The sequence below is a fragment of the Aythya ferina genome (genome assembly GCF_964211825.1).
Source record: "Aythya ferina genome assembly, chromosome: 2".
Classification (NCBI taxonomy): Eukaryota; Metazoa; Chordata; class Aves; order Anseriformes; family Anatidae; genus Aythya; species Aythya ferina.
In genome coordinates, this window is record NC_140297.1 from 116702713 (window position 1) to 116721196 (window position 18484).

General features: G+C 35.5%; 1 long non-coding RNA gene across 1 annotated transcript in view; it reads right to left on the reverse strand.

The window, feature by feature from the left end:
• Positions 1-229: 229 nt before the first annotated feature.
• LOC311432666 overlaps positions 230-18484 on the reverse strand; it is a 73322-nt gene continuing 55067 nt past the window's right edge. The window contains exons 3-5 of the long non-coding RNA XR_014690231.1: positions 15578-15674; positions 14639-14763; positions 230-995 (exon numbers count right to left, since the gene is read on the reverse strand). This is a non-coding gene — a long non-coding RNA (uncharacterized lncRNA). The remainder of the gene's footprint in view (positions 996-14638; positions 14764-15577; positions 15675-18484) is intronic.

Consider the following 18484-nt stretch of genomic DNA (forward strand, 5'->3'; position numbering starts at 1 on the left):
TCCTGAAGTTTTGCAATATCACAACTTGATTCAAAATAAAAAAAAATAATAAAAAGTCAGAACTAGTTGACTAGTTGGTTAAAAAAAGAGTTCCAAATCAGACACAATATCTATATGATAAAATTCAGTCATTTTCAAATATTTAATTCATTTCCAGTTCTGAGCAGCTTGTCTTCTTGCATGTTTAAAGAGACTTTCATTTACATAACAAAAACAGTGATTAGCCTTCAACAAGGAACAATATATATATTTTTTTCCTGCAGTCATTTTTCCCCTTTAAAGACCTTAACATTTTTATTTTTAGAGCAGAAAAATATTGATGTGAAAATTTGTAAATTACACAGGAAATGCACCTTTATATGTAATTCTGAATTCCAAACTCACAGAAAACAGAGGAAAGACCCATCCCTTTCAACACAGAATTGTCCATAAAATTGCATAAAGACTTATAGCAGTGGGGGAGCTTTGCTCTAATGAAGCCAGTGGGGTGACAATAACTGATGCCATTTGATCACTGTGTATTTTGTCTAAAGGACACACTTCATTTTCATGCTTACTTTAAGTCACTTGAACATACATTCTCAGTATACTAGAAAATCTAAAGTATATATTCTCCTTATCTACTATTTCCTCTTATTTTCCCCTTTCTGGTGGTTTATGTGGGAAAATTGCTTCTAGAAAACCATTTTAAACCTGCAGATATATACTGTTCTAATTTTGTTTGCACAGCATTCTGGATAGAGAGGTTCATACTAAAGCCATTCAAACCTAAAACTGACCCTTCTTCAGTAGCACCTGCAATGCACTCCCAGTGGCATGGACTGGTGATGAGCCCTGTGGTTTCTCAGGGGTCTCTTGGAGGTTTATTTCAGATGGACAGATGTTGTGTAGGTCCTCCTCTGACAGATGCTATTCCCTAGGATCTTAACCCCTCAGACCTCTACAGTCTCTTTGAGCTTCCTGTTCTGGTATCCTCTAGGAGGGCTTTCTTGCTGCTGTGGAAGACACACAAGTTATTTCAGGTGTTATTCCTGATCATCTGGTGTATCTAATGCATGCATAATATATGACAGTGCACTTGAACATACATTCATGAACATACATTCACAAATTAGTGAATATAATAAGAATGCATAAACAGCTTGCACCTGCCAAACAATGAGTGAGACACCTGTGTAACATCAGACAACATTAAATTGTTTACTATTTCACTGAATTCACATGAGGTCATTCCCCCATCATTCCTCACACTCCATACATCAGTTCAGTTAGCTAGGATACTTCTCAGCAAGGGATGTACTGAACCTGGACCTGGAGAGAACAGTGACTCTCATTCTAAACTAAAAACAAACAAACAAAACAGCAACAACAACAAAAAAACACTGAACAATGATTGCCCTCTCTGGGTTTCAAAATTGCTTTAAAACCATTTGGGTTTCTTCATACATATAGGGTGAGAAAGTGAAGCCAAGGAAAAGACAGATGTTAAGAACAATTATAAGTTTTTAAATGTTGGATTCCACTCAATCAGTTTGCTTTGAAAACAAAATTCATTATTATGATCATTACTGGCAGTTTATGACTTTCTGACTGTAATGAATAATAACTCCTGATGTTGTCAGAAGAAGGAAAGATTAAACACTCAAAGTGTCTTAGTCATTGTTAGATATAAAATTGATGCCTCAACCTAAAAAAAAAAAAAAAAAAAAAAAAAAAGTTGTCATGATATTAGCAAGTTTTCCCCTTGGTTTCTCAAGAGTATGACGACGCACATATAATTACACAGGGAATGAGAGTGGTGAGAATGGAGAGGTGTGGCCTTATAGAGCACTGAGTACAGGCACACACCTAAGAAAACAGCCAGTCACTCAGGAAACTGATAAACAGTTTCTGTACCTCACATCCAAGGCGATAAGCAGCACTCTGGCAAGTCAGAATGCCTCATCTACCATTTCAGCTGTGTACCTGAGACGTGCAAGTCTGCCAAACTAACTTTAAAGGGTGCATGAGCCATAGGCATGCTGCAGTGAAGCACTGCCTTCAGGTCGACTGGGAGTGAGGCAGGAATGCACGGGATGCTGCTCTGCCACTCTGCTAACAACAGATATTCCCTTTTGCCACCCCTTCTCCCCCTTTGGACTGTGATCTGAGTTTCTCTTTTTGTTAATTAATGGCATACCTCTTTGGGAAAGAGAATTTGTTTTTAGCCTTGTTTATAAAAATTACAGCACTGTATAAATGTTTTGTATTAGTAGTAATGGTATTAATAAGGGTAACAGCAAACTGTGAAAACAAAAAAAAACCCTCAACTTTTGTGAAGTGTGCAACGAAGACTTTCTTGAAAATAAATACATATTTTTACCCCTCTAAGCTCAAACATTTCAGTCTTGAAAGTAACAACAGACAAAACAAGAAATGTAAAAAAAATCTATAAGAAATAAAAAAAAAAAAAAGAAAAGAAAAAAACAACATTAAAATAAATGATGCTGAATGTTTCAGATAATGGGACTAGGCACCTATAAGTTAATAGGGGAACTTTGGATGTTATAAGCGGTATTGGTTCTTTCTGCATGAAATAGACTTTTTAAAACAACCTAATATCCTTCTTAACAGTTGTCAAAAATGTTACAATGTCAAAAATTACAAGAGTAATAAAGAAACCTCACTCTACTGGTACAACTTGATTTAGGAAACTGCTGAGAAAGACAGTGATGCAGCCACTAGTTTGGTATAGAAATTGCTATGAAAGAAAACGGCAGGCTGTCAGTCTCCCCAGTGAACGGTTTTTTCAGTTTACAGAAAACGCACAGATTAGGAGCTGAAACAGTTTTTTAAAGAATCCTGTTAAAATTCAATCATGATTTACAGTGTATAAAATGCCAATCCTTCAGTAGAAAAAAATAACTATTTCTGATCTTTTTTGCTGTTGACCACTATAAATCTATGGATATATTGTTGTCATAAACTTGAAATTTTAATTTTTCTGGAAGAAAATTAACATTCTCAAGTAGGTTCTGCTATAAATTGAAAATGTCTTCAGATTTGATTATTTTTCTTTGATATGTACACACGGCAGGTTCAACTAGTTTTTATATATGAGGAGGAGATACAGAAAAGTTTGCAGTATCCACAGATAAGTATTTTGTAGTGTATAAGCTTTGTGTTTGATTTGTACAAGCTTTTCTGTTTGATATATTTTCCTGTGTCCTACAAGAATGGCAATACTAGCAATGGCAATACGCTAGCTCCAATGGAAGAACCCTGGGTTTTGTCCTCAGCTGTGATTTCCCAGATTTTCCTTCTACTGCTCATCCTGCCACTGCTGGTGCAAATAGTATGAGTACACATAGTAGGGTAGTTGAATCCTCTATTTGTATTGGTCACTGTTGCCTTTCATTAACCTACTGCACCAATTTCCTCTCAAGCACCTTTCCTTTGAGGTGTGGTTTTAAGAACAAGCGGCAACAGCTGGTATAATAAACTCCTTCTTCCCTCAGCCCGCTGTTTTAGGTTGCTACACTAGAGCAAGTGGTTAATGTATTTTAAGGCTAGAGGGGACCATTATAATAATTTCATTTACCATGGATTAGAAACAGAGTACATACTTCAGAAAATACACCTGGTGTACATGATTCAGAGATATGTGTGGTCTTAACATAAGCTTTTGTAAGCAGAGATCCCATCACTTAATATTTGTTACACTTCCACACGAAAAATTTGCACAGTGCTTACAGCTCATATTTCTCTAGAATACAGATTTCAGATTCTTAGTCTTGCTTTGACTTTTTCTTTTTTACTGAAGTTAAAGAGCCTGCTAATGTCAACATCTCCCCCTCATACGTGCAATTATGGCACACAAAAATACCTGTGGACCTCTCTGCTCCCTATTATAAGTGGTATCAGCAGCCATTCCAACAGCTATTTTTTTTAATCTTTCTTTTTTTCTTTTAATTTCAACTCTCTTTTCTTCCTAGAAAAAGTCATCGCCAGCTGCAAAACCTTTTCATCAGACTCTGATTACTTAAGCAGTCTCCATCTTTTAATCAAGAGCACCCTGTTTTCCTTCTCTTTGCATCTAACTGCAATTAAATATATTTATGGCTGATTACATTATATCAACAGCAGACTTTGAGAAGGCAGAATGTGAGATGTGGGCAATAATCATTCAAAAACTCATAGCAACTTTTTGTCTTCGTTAGAGTGATTGATGAAGGGACATTAGTCTGTGTATTCAAACAGACCCATGCCATTTCTTTTCTACGTTCTGTAATTCCCACACATGCCAGGCCACAGTCTGCTTTGCTCTCCTTCTACTTTCCTCATTGTGCAAAATTTCATCATGAGAGCAATCCCTAGAAGAACATATTTCTCCCTGAAGGAAGTACCCAGAAAGACAACAAATGCACCTGAGGTGGAAGAGGGTTTTTCTCTCCTTCCACCATCTAAACTAGGTCCACCATCAAGGCTGGAAAATACAATCTTAGAAGCACGAGATTTATGGCTAAGAGAAAAGAGGCTAGCTGGCTCCAACCATTCCCCAAATCTTTGGGGTAAAGTCTTGGTGCCATTGAAAATAACAATAAAAAAATCCTTATTGTCTCTCTCCTACGAGAAAACGATATCATCCCCAGCCTGTGTCTGCACGGATCTATCTCATTTGTGGAAAGGAATAAAGGTATTTTGAATACAAATCCCATGTAATTTGGTTTCCAGAAGAAAAGAGAAAACAAAGAGGGAGAAATGCACTAGAATCCCCCTGGCTAGTCTGAAGTAATATTTAGTTCACTTAGCTTTATGCACCCAACTCTGGAAAATCAAACTGGAGCACATCCTCCTTGTTAAGTCAGCAGAGATGAAATCACCTCTAGAGGATGAATCAGAGCGTCCAAAATCTGAATTACTTGTTGGACTTACTTATCTCCTCCCAGTGACTACAGAGGGAGTGAAGGATGACAACACTTAACAAGTCAGAACATCCGTTAGAGGCCTACGGTGAGGTGGCTTTCCATAACTCTGAAGAAATCCACAGATATTTCTACGGTTATAAAAGTTATTCCACATCATATGACTATAGAAACAACGTTGCATGACTTAGGCAAGCTGCATGGTAGGTCCAACTCTAAAATTTGTCTTTTGCATGTTTAAATGAATTCTTCAGCAGCATATGCAGTGAGCTGTATCCCATTGCCATTTTGACTGTGTTAAAATTAAATATATAAATCAATAAATCGTTCTTAACTCCTAAATAGTTTGCAAATAAAACTGTATTAGCCACAATTAGTCATTCCTGTCTTCTCTTCAAAGTAATTTGTAGATCTTTGTGGACATTTAACACAAAAGTAAAGCTGACTCCTAAAAAGAGAGAAGGATGATTCTGCGGTTAGAGTGTACATGTGGCTTGCTCCCTCTCTTTACACTCTTCTTTGACACAGGATCAGATATCTACTTACATTTTGGTTTCTGTGCTTGACCTATCCATTAAATGAGAAATACTGTCCTTTTATACAGCAATTATTATAAACCATTCTGGAGTCAAGAAGACCAATAAATTGTTCATCCCTGACACTATTTTAAATGAAGGACCAAACTTCTTGTTTGGTGAACTCATGAATTTGAGCAACTTGTGTAACTGCAGAGGCTCTTCCTCCTCTGCAGCTTCTTTTATCTCTTACTGGAGTTAAGGACTTTGTCACTTTGTAGCTCTGATTCGTCAAGAAGGACTTGTAAACTTCCAGAGATAATGAATACCACACATTCCATCAGGTTCATGCTCCACAGGCCTTTTAGTGCCTTAAACATATGATCGTTTCAAAGCTGGCTGGAAAAGAAGCCTCAAGGCTTATGCTCCATTTGGGTATGTTACCAGCCCATTTCTGTATAGCTTGCAAAACAAGTTAGTGTCTAAGCTGTGGCTGAATTTACAAGAAATTCCACAGAGCTATGACAAGGCAAAAGAAATCTTATCATTTGCAGATTACAAATTTAGCCAACAAAGAGGCATTCACCTCTGTCAAACTTGGAAAGTAATCACACAATCCACAGCAATGGCAGCAGAACCTTTTTAGGCCTAGGAAACATACATGAGTCAAAATATGCTGATTTTGAGCATGCTTAGAGACATGGACATGAGAAGGTTGAGTCATCTCTGAGAGCTGGCATAATTCAAACTGCCCTAGTCAGTGTCAGCAGCAGTGATGGAGCCTGAGGGACAGCTGAGCTCCTCGAGAGGGGCTAGGAGCCTGCACAGCAACTTCACAGCAGTAAGCAAGGCAAAGAAAGCCTGAGAGAGTTGTGCCTGCAATTCCTGCATGTCCAGTTGCCACAGCTATATCTGTTACAAGGTTATGCCAGCTGTCTGCAGACACCATAATATATGAGAGATTGAGGGCAGTGCATTGCACTGGAGTGCTCTGCTAGAAAGATTACCCTTGCTAGGGACTGCATATACCTGCATAGCAGACTTCCTCTGGGTTGCATTGTGTTTTAATATGGTTAGAATTGGAGCAATGTTTCCCTCTGCAAAACAAAATCCTGCTTTTCCTCCTCATCTGAGCAGTCTCACTGAGCCAGAGGAACAGGCTGGGCTTGTAGGGTACATGTATAGACAGCTGCCTTTGAACTAAACTCTACCCTCAGTTATACCTCTGTGAGCTGGAACAAGCCTTGCACTTCAGTGACACCAGTTGGGACGTTTCATTGCTATTACAGAGGAAAGTAGACAGCTCTAGACTTGTTCACTCATTCTGGAGTTCCAACAGCATTTTCCTAGTACACTAGCTATAGGACCAAATTAAACATTATTACCATAATCATTTGACCATCCTTGCTTTCTGACCACACAAACATAGTAAGGCATTCACTGTACAGAATTGAGCTTCAGCTTTAAGTAATCCCAAAATGTTTGGTTTAGAGGTCTAAGGAAGCTTTTTCTGAGCATTTATTTGATTTACTGATCTTGTACAAGCATGTTTCTCTTTCTTTCTTCTTCTTCTTCTTTTTTTTTTTTTTTTCTCTTTTTTTTTTCTTTTTCTTTTTCTTCTTCTTCTTCTTGTTCTTGTTCTTAAAAAAAAAAAAGTAGCATAACTTTTTCACAAGAGTTTTATATATACATATTTTTTTATATATATATATATATAATAATAACGATCATAAGAAGACAGACACATGATGCCTTGGAGTCTGCTATGAACATTGTGAGTTTTTTTGTTTTCCCTAAAATAAATTATTTTAATATAATATATAAAATAAATATTTGTTTTAAAGATGTTTCACAAAGAATTATATAGTAACAATAATTTTGGCCGAAAAGAGTAGGGGAGACCTATGAAGTGAGAAACAAAAGCATGTGTAGAAACTTCAATAAGATCAAGTTTTGCCCTGCCATGTTTTGAAACTATCTGGAAGAGCCTGTTGTCTTCCACAAAGAACAAACGCTGCTAAAATTACTAACGCAATGACTCTACTTAACAAACAACTTAATACCTGCAGACTTTCTAACTGGGCGTGGAGGTGTAATTGGCTCTTCTGAATCTTTCTCCTTGGACAGAAGCCAAAGTAAACTCCCAAGCCAAGTCACCCTGATTTAAAAACCATTTTTCTGAAGCCCTTGTTTTCCCATGAAGGCCTGGTATCTATGTAATAATTGGAAATTCAGATATGATTGAAATACTTCATTTGGAGGCTTTGTCAGAGTAAAGTCCATAAGAGCAGAAGTACAAATATGCTTTAGGACATGTGAACCTCTGTGTAGCACACAGCACACAGTTTTTGTAGGTTACTGAAATGAAATATTTATAAATTGAAAGTATGGGTTTACATGCATTAGGTCATCAAGCACAGCCATGCATTAAAAAGATTTTTGATATGAAGACTGCATTGTACTTCCAATGTCTTTGAACATCAGGTGCTGTTTATAATTTGACTGGAGAAAATCTCTGCGATGAATTCCAGCTACTTTCAGATTGTCAGAAAAATATTAACAACTTGTTTTGGAGGCACAGCAATGAGATACAATGCTGAAACTTTCTATTTATGCCTAAAAGATTTTGTACATTTCTGTTTACATTTTCATAAAACCTTTTACCTTTTTATCTTTAACTTAGCAATGCTGGAAAGGCTCTAAGGTGTGAAATTTACATTGACTTTTTTTTCCCTCCCAAATGCAGATTCATTTCCATTCACCAAAATATGTGATATGCATTTATCTGTCATGTCAAAAAAGGCAAAGCATTAAATTAAATTAAAAATACAAGGATCAGTATAAACCTTTGGAAAAGCTTTTGTACAGCAAGTAATTAGTCAAAGCATTTATTTATTATTTTTATTTTTTTATTTTATTATCATTCAGCTAGATCTGAATGACAAAGCAATTATGGCTTATAGTCATAGCCCAGATGAAATCTAGAGGTAGAAATTGTGAAAAAAGATTTCTGAAAGTATTGCTTTTAAGAGAAAATGGGTTCTTAGAGAAAAAAAAAAAAAAGAAAGAAAGAAAGAAGGAGGTATAGGGATCTGGTATTCCCACCTTTGTGGTTTGACTGTCACCAGAGATGAGCGGCTACAGTAGCAGAAGACAAAGTGCCACTGCAAGAGGGGTGCTTAGGAAGAGCTGTACTTCAGAAGAGGCTTGGGGGAGCCTGCCTCAGATGGGCACAGTCCCATTTAGACAGCTGATGCACCCAGGGCTCTTCTAAAAGTCTGAGTTTATTTTAGAGAAACTAGAGGGTCATAGGCCTCATTTCCACTTCATTCAAATTTTTCCCTTCATTTTATATATATTTCTAAGTATAATAATTATATTTTTTTATGCTGATGATTATTCAGAATGACAGGTAAGTAATGTGTGCCATTAGCTGAAGCAATACTGCTTAGCCACCCCAGTTTTCTTTGTGATACACTGCGACACATGTCCTATTTTCTATGTCTACAAGCATCTCTGGAGTGCAAAGTGGCTCTGGTGAAAACAATCCCCCAGCTGTAATACCGGCTATAGTGTAACCACACTAGAGATGAGTTAATTCTGCCTTGGAGGTATTGGAACCACAGGCAATTCAGTAGACCTCTAATATTTGCATTTGAGCCAGATTTTTTTTTTTTTTTAAAGTGAAATTCTAAAGAAGCTGCATCAGGAACTCCCCAATAAAAATGACAGGCTGTTAGCATTTTAACTGTTTCATTTCAATTATGCTAATTTTGCAGATGCTACAGCAGCGTATAAGATTCAGTAACAATCCTGACTTTACTGAGGTTACATACACATTTTTACAGAGCTAGCTAAAGTCTTCCCATCTTATCTGTTAAACCAGGGAATGCTTGCTGTAGGAACTGAAAATAATGAGGGTAAATTGTAATGCTAAAATGAAGGAGAAAAAAGTCTTTTGAAGTATTGCCCTGTGGGACTTGCTTAGACTAGTTCAGTCAGGTTTGGGAAGCATTAGAAGACGAAGGATGTGAAAATGCAGAGAATCTGGGTTCTGCCATGAGGGAAAAAGCACGCCACCCGTCTGATCACTGACAGATGTAAAGCTGAGCAAGACAGGGCTAAACCCTCCAAAGGATTTCGATGTGGAGACCATGTGACAAGCAGGTAAGTATTATTCATGCTATTTCAACATTTTAAGATATATTGTCTCCTTTTTCTAATTAAAAACTGTGTGTTTTGTGGAGCCAGCCAGTTCCTGGGTGCCCCAAGAGAGCAGGATGTGGGAGAGGCAGAGGGCATGGGGTCCCTCATCATATCATGGACCTGAAGGCTTCTGCTCCAGGGGCCTCACAACAAGAGGCCTGTGCTACAGCAGGGAAGGAGTCCTGTTAAACCAGAAAATGAGCTGTGTGCTCTAGATAATGGCAAGGAAGAACTGAGGGCTAGTTTGCAACATTCAGGTGTAGCCATTATTAAGAAATGATGCAAATTCTTTCTTCCAGGAGGAAGCACCAGGGAACATGCCTGCATACTGCTTTACCTCTCTGTGGCAATGCCACATTGCATGGGGTGGTTTGCCCTGCTTTACTCAAATGTGAAAGGCTGGACTTACCCTCACTGAAGAGCTTGCTTTTTCCAAGGAGGTGGGGATGGAGTCAAGTTTACATTCCTCCGGGTGCAGAGTGAGACTCTTTCTGACTGTCCTAGGGTCTTTGCAAGAGTCGACTGTACCTCTTCTCTGCTTTTTTTTTTTTTTTCACTTTTCAGTCTACTTAAATCAAAAGATTCTCACATAATCATTGAGCTTAATGGATTTTTCCCCCGATTTCAATACAATCTCAAGTGTTTGCTATCAAAGGCATTTTTAAAATTTATTTATTTTTTTTTAAAAAATTGCTTATGTAGAAAAGGGTGATTCATGCCTCTGTACATATAGGGACATGGGTAGGTGAAACTTATTCCCCACATTGTTATCTAACCAGCCAGCCTACGCCGACACAGCTAGCAACTATGAATAATAAAGTCAAATAAAACCACTTTCAGACAAATGGGGACTCCCTACAGATTTCATTTTACATTTTGAAGAGGTATTGTGACTCCTTTTTCTATGCGTGTTTTATGTAAAATGACCTTTGTGAAACAAAGAAACAGACCAGGAATGTTAAAAAAATCACTATTTCTGGTATGCAATACATATGATAAATCATGAAGAACAGTAGTATGAACTGCTAAAAGGCATCAAAGGGAAAGGATGTACTTGTTATGTTTTACAGCTCAGGGGAAACACACTGAAAGTACTCAGCACAAACCTCTCTAACCTAATGTTAGCACAGAATTTACTCTCAGCTATACATGTTCATAGGCACTACTATTAAATTAACACATAATTGCATGGTCATATTCTAGATTTCTGCATGCACTGAAGGGTATATATAGATTTGCTTATGCTACTGCCACCTTCAGGAATTAAATTTTATGTAAATTTGAAACAACTGTAGTTGTGAGATGAAATAACACTAGAGGTAATCTAAATTTACCTAATTTGCCAGGGTAAACCACTCAAGATTCATGGTGGATTCCCTGTACATCTGACAGATCATCTCTGAATTTAGCCTTTATAGTCTAAGGCTAAGAAATTCTATGGCAATTTAAGGCTGGTTCAAGTGAAGTGCCAAGGGACCAGATAAGGGTGTGCCATGTTAAGCAGATAACAAAAACTCTATGAATGTGTAATGGAAAGCAACTCCCCTGTTAAATTACTCTGGCTCTGTTTATATATTCTCCCAGATGGATCAGAAGGGTTAGATGTTCAAACATGCCTTAGAGGCACAGCTGTGGTAAAAAAAAAATGTTGTGGAACTGCAATGAGCAGAAGATTTTTTCCATCTCTTTGAATTATCAGAGATTTTTCAAATAAATCCTGCACTGCACTGGAATGAAAAGAGGATCCAAAGTTTTAATAATCATTCATATTGAATATGGATTACAGTAGCCCTGTAATCAATGCAGTTTGCAAGAATGTATTGTGATTTCAGTTGTTTCTTTGAATAATTAAGAAGAAATAATTAAGAATATGTATCACCTTCTGCTCAAATAAATAAGAATAATTAAGAAGAAAGATATGTCCCAAAGGTTTTCAAGAAAGCAACCTAAATGGTTGTCTATTTTATACTATTCCTTGCTCAGGCTCTTTAATTATATTTGTGTAACATATGAATGAATCTCACAAAAACTCTATTTACAATATCACACAGGCCAATATTAATTTATCCATCTTTTGGTGTCTGTGATGTAGATATCTGCACCTGAGATAGTCACACAGGTGAGCTAGTGTCACCTAGTCACCATTTGTATTCAATGGAAGTACAGTAAACATGATCAGTGCCACACAGGGCAAAATTAATCTGACCAAATGTAGGCATCTAGTTTAGGATAAGACACATGCATCAACTGCTGGCCAGATCTCTGCTGACTATAAAAAAAGTCTAAGCTCAAACATTTTGTGTCTGTGTAGTAAACACACATTTATTCAGCTGTATCTCACACAGTTTCCCACATCAACAAATCTCAAGGATTGGCTGTCAGTTACCTTGGTGTTTAGAAACAAAGGTTGAATGTTTCCTTTACTATTTTTTTTCACATCCTTCTAACCTATCAGACCTGGTCCACATTGTAAAAATAATTAAAAATTTACTGGTCACCAAGCCCAGCTCTGTGACTGATCCAATTTTTGTAGAGATGACCCTGATCAACAGGCTGACATCTATTCTATAAATCTTATTTTAATGAGAAATTTCCTCCTGATGAAAAAGTTTCTGAAGTAATAAAATCCTTTATGGATATCAAAATTTACATCATTCATGATCTTTATATGAAGAGGATGGATATTCAAAAACTGTTATTAAATGTTTTGCTACTGACTTGATGACTATGCAAATTTTTGTGTTAAGACTGTGATTAAATATTCTTCCATTAAAGCACAGATAAAATGGTCCAGACATGATTCAGAATGTGAGAAAACCTAATTTATTACTTGTTTTTACATTTTATTTACTGTCCATATCTGATGACTGTTGAACTGATGACTGAATCTAATCACTTCCTTCAGTGCTATTAGCAACTGTGTAGTTGACATAGAAAAGCATACCAAATATTTTCTTAATTTTTCAGAATCTCTCCAGGAAAAGATGTCCCAATTCTTTTGCTATCCTTTAAGCCATGTTCCATCTGAAATAAATATATATATATGTTTTATTATGTAATTTTCCTTTAAATTTGCTTAAAATTTTGAAGTTTCCAGAAAATTTCCTAAAAATGAGTATATGCCATAAGAAAAACATTTCATCTTATGAAAGATGTTTATCCTCATATCAGAAATACAATTAATTATTTCTTTAATTATTTTAAAAACAAATCTTATAATACAGTATTATGACGTCAGTGTATCATAACTTTAAAGTTATTAAAATAAGGGAAAAAATGTAAATATCATGAATACTATTGTAACTCTTTGTTAGCCAGTCACCATCTTACGCAGTCCCTATTCTAGATAATATAGTAAACAAAAAGTTAATTATTGGGAGAAAAAAAAAAAAAAAAAGAGAGAGAGAGAGAGAGAGAGAGAGAGAGAGGAAAATAAAAAAGAAAAAGAAGAAGAAGAAGAAAAAAGAAAAACAAAGAAAAACCCTTTGTAATATCCTTGTGTACCACACAGATTTTATCTGCTTTTAACATATGAGGATCCCAGTTTTATAATTACACACAGGTACATAAAATAAGACTTTGCTTTGAACTGCTTGAAATACAACATAAAAGAATTGCACACTCCAGATGCAGTATTAGGTTGGCTTGCTATAATATTGGAAGGTAGCATGCCGGTAAATTAATTATGGCACAGAGGGCTTGTGTTTCACCCAGAGCTACACCACAAATCCAAGAAAGCCCAATTTAACTTCTTGCTCAAGCCAGAGTGTTTTTTGTTTGTTTGTTTGTTTGTTTGTTTGTTTTTATCAGGCATCAACCACTCTGCCTTGATAGGAACCTGAGACACGTATCTGTTTGAAGAGTTAGTTTCAAGGGCAAGCAATGATGTGTAAATTGATGGTGTAAATATATGCATGCCACATCTTCACCAAAGATTCCTTCTAGATCCTGCAAAAAGGCTGCAGCAGAAGTTTTCAAAAATTGCATTTATTTATTTATTTATTTATTTATTTGACCACCACTTTTGTTGTGGCAGTATTACACCTCAGGTGTAACAGCATTTTTCTTTCTTTTTGATGTGCAAATTTAAGAAAGAGTGTGAATGAAGGTGGAAATGGAATGTGTTCAGCTGGAAAACCTGTGGAATGATAATTTTTATTTTAGTATCTTTTCACAGTAAGAAACATTTGTTGTTAATGTACAATGTTTTTGTCTTCTCAAAACCCAAAGATAATTATTTCTAAATTGCCATATTTTATACAAGAATTTATTTGAAACGTATGGCAAAGACACAAAACCCCAAAAAAACCCAAAAACCCAAAAGTTTGCATTTTCATAAATGATTATTTTTATTTATATAAAGAATGTGAAAGTTGTGCTAAAAAGCTTGAATGTGACAACTCATTGAATATGGCTCTGGTTTCAAAATTACATGCAATAATAATAATTTTACAATGGTAAGTGCTAATTTCTATGTTCAACAGAAAATGAGAAATCCCTGTAAGGTACTTTGTGATACAGAAATGAATCAAGAGACATGTTTGAAAATACTGTCCCATTAAAATATTTATACTCTTATCCACCTACTCTATTGGATTTGGATAGATAAATGTAGTTTAAAAAAATAAATTATGAAAACCATTAATTCCCTAATTTAAATGCAGATAAAATTTTATTTGTGCTTCTGCTTTCATTTCAATTTGCATTAATCAGGAGGCTATCTACACTGAGAGAAATTTAGGACAAATTCATTACATGAATACATTCTGAGTTATAAAGAAAAGACAGAAACAAAACAAAACAAACAAACAAACAAACATCAACAACAACAACAACAACAAAACACAGCATTTAAACTAGGCAGCTAGATATAAATATCTTATTAATCAGTTTCTGATGATAACAGTGACTACTCCAAATTCTATGAAGAAACTGTGAAAGGCTAACAATATTTGTCTTGTTCTACACAGTACTGTGGATTAACTCAACACCATTTAATCATTTCAGTATTACCACTGTATCCAATAACCAATGTATGAAGGGTTTGATGAAATTTTATCTCCAGTCCATCATCTTCAGGATGTAAATATTTCTTCCGCTTTAGTTCTTTCACTTTGCAAGAGGAGCAATCATTGTCACTTAAAAAAAATAAAAATATGTATACATATATAGAATGAAGAATGAAGAGTTTTGTCAGAGGAAGTTTCATTTTGTACAGCATAGCAATTCAAGTTCAAAGTATAGATAGTTGCATTCATGACTGAAATGTGTGATTTATTCAAAATGTGGAGTAATATTGATTCTTGCATCTACTAAGCAATCAAGCAAACTCAAACAAAACAAACAAACAAACAAATACGTTTCTCACATTTTTGTTTTCTAGTCACTATATATCTCTCTGAAAGCTAAAAAAAGGATTCAAATATGATGTAGTTCAGTAATTTAGCCTGATTAAAAGAAAACAAAATTTAAAAATGATATCACATTTAATCTTATATTCATAGGTAAGAGAAAATATTCTTAAAGTTTATGAATCTCATAAAATGTGGAATAGTTTAACAAGCATTTGATAACAGATAAATGTGGGGTCTGGTTTTGATTCTTTAAAAAATGAGTAATGATTTTATGATGTAGAGAATGAAACTGTGTTTCAGTAGGGACAAAGTAATTTATTATGAACAGGTAATCTAAGCTTAGTTAGAAATGAGAGAAAAAAATTGTCACTGAAATCAGTCAGTCCAAATGTACAGGAACTTGAAGTAAGTCTCTTCTTCGTAAACATTTCAGACCAGTTTTCAGATTCATGAAGATATAGACTACTGAGAGTAAATCTGCTAAATATATCTGTCTGTCTGTCTGTCTATCTATCTATCTATCTATTTATTTTCCCTAGACAGATGAATTTACTATTAGGATTTTAGAACCTGAGGCTCAAAGTCCCGGAGTTCCCACCTTTTATTCTCTTCCTCAATTTTCATTGCTTCTGTGATTGAAGAAGTGTGGTAAGATGCACCAGTTCCCACGATCTGTTTTCCCTCTAAAAACCAAACTGACCATATAACTGTATTTAAAATGCTGTTGTGAGTGGTAAAGTAGTTAATGTTTCTATAATGCTTTAGGCTTCCCCAAAAACACAGTAGCAAGTTATGGTGTCCTATGAGTAAAGCAATTTCACTAGTTAAGTCCTCCAGGACCTTCACAGAGAGCCAATTCAAGGCTTTTTGAAAATATATCCTTAATTCAGGGTGATGTAAAGGAAGGGACTAGTGGTAGGAAGGGCCATGGTGGTTTGGACTGTTCCTGTGTGGAGGAGACCACAGAGAGGCCAGTGGTGCTCTTAGGGAGCTCTGCCTCCCCAGAAGGGATGGGAGAGGTGGTTCAGGAGGGTAAAGGTAAGGAAGGAAAGCAAGGCAGGCACACCACACATGCTGAGGGACTGGGAGAAGCTCATAAGTGGAATGGAAAAGGGTCTGTTTTGTCACAGACCACTTTACTTTTCTATAGAGATTCTCCCACCTTTTTTTTTTTTTTTTTTTGAAAGTACTTTCCTCCTCTTATACTTTGACTTCAACTTCAAGTTAGACTTCAACTTCTTCCTGCGGCACCTTGGAATGTTATGGTGTCTTTCCTTGTCTCTTATCCTTCAGGCAAAGCAATACCAGTTCTTTCAAACTGTTATCATAGGCCAAGTTTCTCAGGTCTTTGATCATTCTTGTAGGATGATCACCTATAGGCATCTTTTCAATGACCACATGAAATGAAGCCTTATCAGAGATTAGGAGGTCAGAAAGTTGTGTTGTACATATTACAGACAGTGCTTCTCTTTGTAAATCAGGGTTATCAGGATAATATTTTTGTTGTTCCTATTTTTATTTTCTTCAGTAGTTGAAATCCTTGGATCCAATTCAGCTTGTGATCTTCAAAAACTTACAGCTTACTTTGCATATTTGTTGCCTGGTTATGTCTCATATTTGTGAAGCTAAGTATTTTTATCCAGAAGCAGTGTATTTTTGACATAACTCATACAGGTGGAATTACTTGCTCCTTTAAAATTTAAAGCCTACATACACTGGTGAATAACATTAAAGCTAAACTTACTGTTGTTACACTGAACAGAATTTGTTCCCATAGAGACAAGTTTTCTAGTAATAAAATTGAACTTGCATTTTGTGCTTGTATGTGTTGATGTGGGTTGAATGGACTACTTGTGTGTGTGGAAATCACACACACAATCTTGTTGAATCACTTGTGTGTGTGGAAAAAAAAAAAGAAGAAAAAAAAAAAAGGAAAGGGAAGCCTAAACTGGTAAGAAAGCTTTCAGTTAATACAGATTTCTGAAGGTGAAATACATTTACTGTTCAATGTTCATTTACAGAGTATTATTTTCATCTGTCTCTTTGCAAAAAAAAAAAGGAGATAAGGGTGGGCAAAACTAGCTGGAGGTAGATTTGCTTTGCTAAATCATTCCTCCTGGATTTCATTTTATTGAACAAAAGGCAATCGAGTGTTTCAGATCTGAGTTGTACTTTATATGATTTTTGAAGGAATTGTTATCAGGAAAGTGATACACACATTAGAAAAACATAAACAGTGACCAGGGCAAGTTGTCTTCATTAGGTTTGATGTGGTTTTATACATGTATGTTGTAAATACGGTAAATTATGAAGTCTATCATCAAGTTCTAGAGAACTGCAGAGATTTTGCATAACTTTATGGCATACAGACTTTAAGTAGACAGCAAGATACTACCTGTTGCTTGGCTTTGACTGAATAAAGCAGTCCAAGAAAATGCCAGAAAAATAGTCATGACAAGTTACTTTCTACTTAATCAGTATGCAATCCAAAGTGTTTCATTATGCATATTAATATTTTTGAAGAATAGTGAGTTGGCTTGTTTCTCAATTCTCTTCATTACCATCAATGCTATTAAGAGCTGTTTCAAAAAAAAAAAAAAATCAATAGCATTATTCATATGTAAAAAGATGTAATTGATGAGTAAACAAGGCCCACTGTGCTTACAGTTGTTCGCAGGAGGTGTCATTAAGTAGTTACTATCTATTTCATTACTCCCTACCACATCTTTCCTTTTACAGTCATTTATAAAATGAGAAGTAGCAATTATATGTATAAGTCTTTATGACAATAATTATTTTTCTGCTTACTTTCCACAGGGAAAAATGACTACAGAAGCTAGAGTGTTTAATTTTGATGATCATTTTGACTGAGCTGCAGTACTTGTCTGTCAATCAAAACATTTTGAAGGACTGCAAGTGGAGTTCAATTGTCCTGAAGACATCTTTCTTTTTATTTTCCAAAGAATTTCCTGTCTAAATGACTAATACAGAAAATGACATATTACAAGATCATACTTATATAGTATGTGTGAATGACAGTGTCCTTCTTGGCTCAAAATTGTTTATTATGCATTAAGGTGACTAACTGTAATAAAGAGAAAAATAGCTAATATTTCTCATGTAAATTGTGTTACTGAAGTCTTAGTAATTAACTCTTTCCTGAGATATCTTCTTAGGTAGAAATAAAACTTTTTTTTTTTTTTTTTTTCCTAGTAATTGAATGGAATTCTAAATTCATCATACAATATTTTGACAGTTTATTATCTCCTAAGATCAATCATACCTTGAGAGTCTTCTTTAGTCATGTTTGTGACATCAGCCATTTTTGGCTTCAGATTATAGAGAATGTGCTGCAATATTTGGAGTAAAATCTTTTGTTGAATAGTGTGATTGGAGCTGAAAGAGAGAGCATCCTGAGCCTCAGAACTGTCCCATGAGACTGAGACAAGAAATAACTGCAATTAGAGGCTGACAAAAAATAAACAAACAACAGATAAGGACTGAG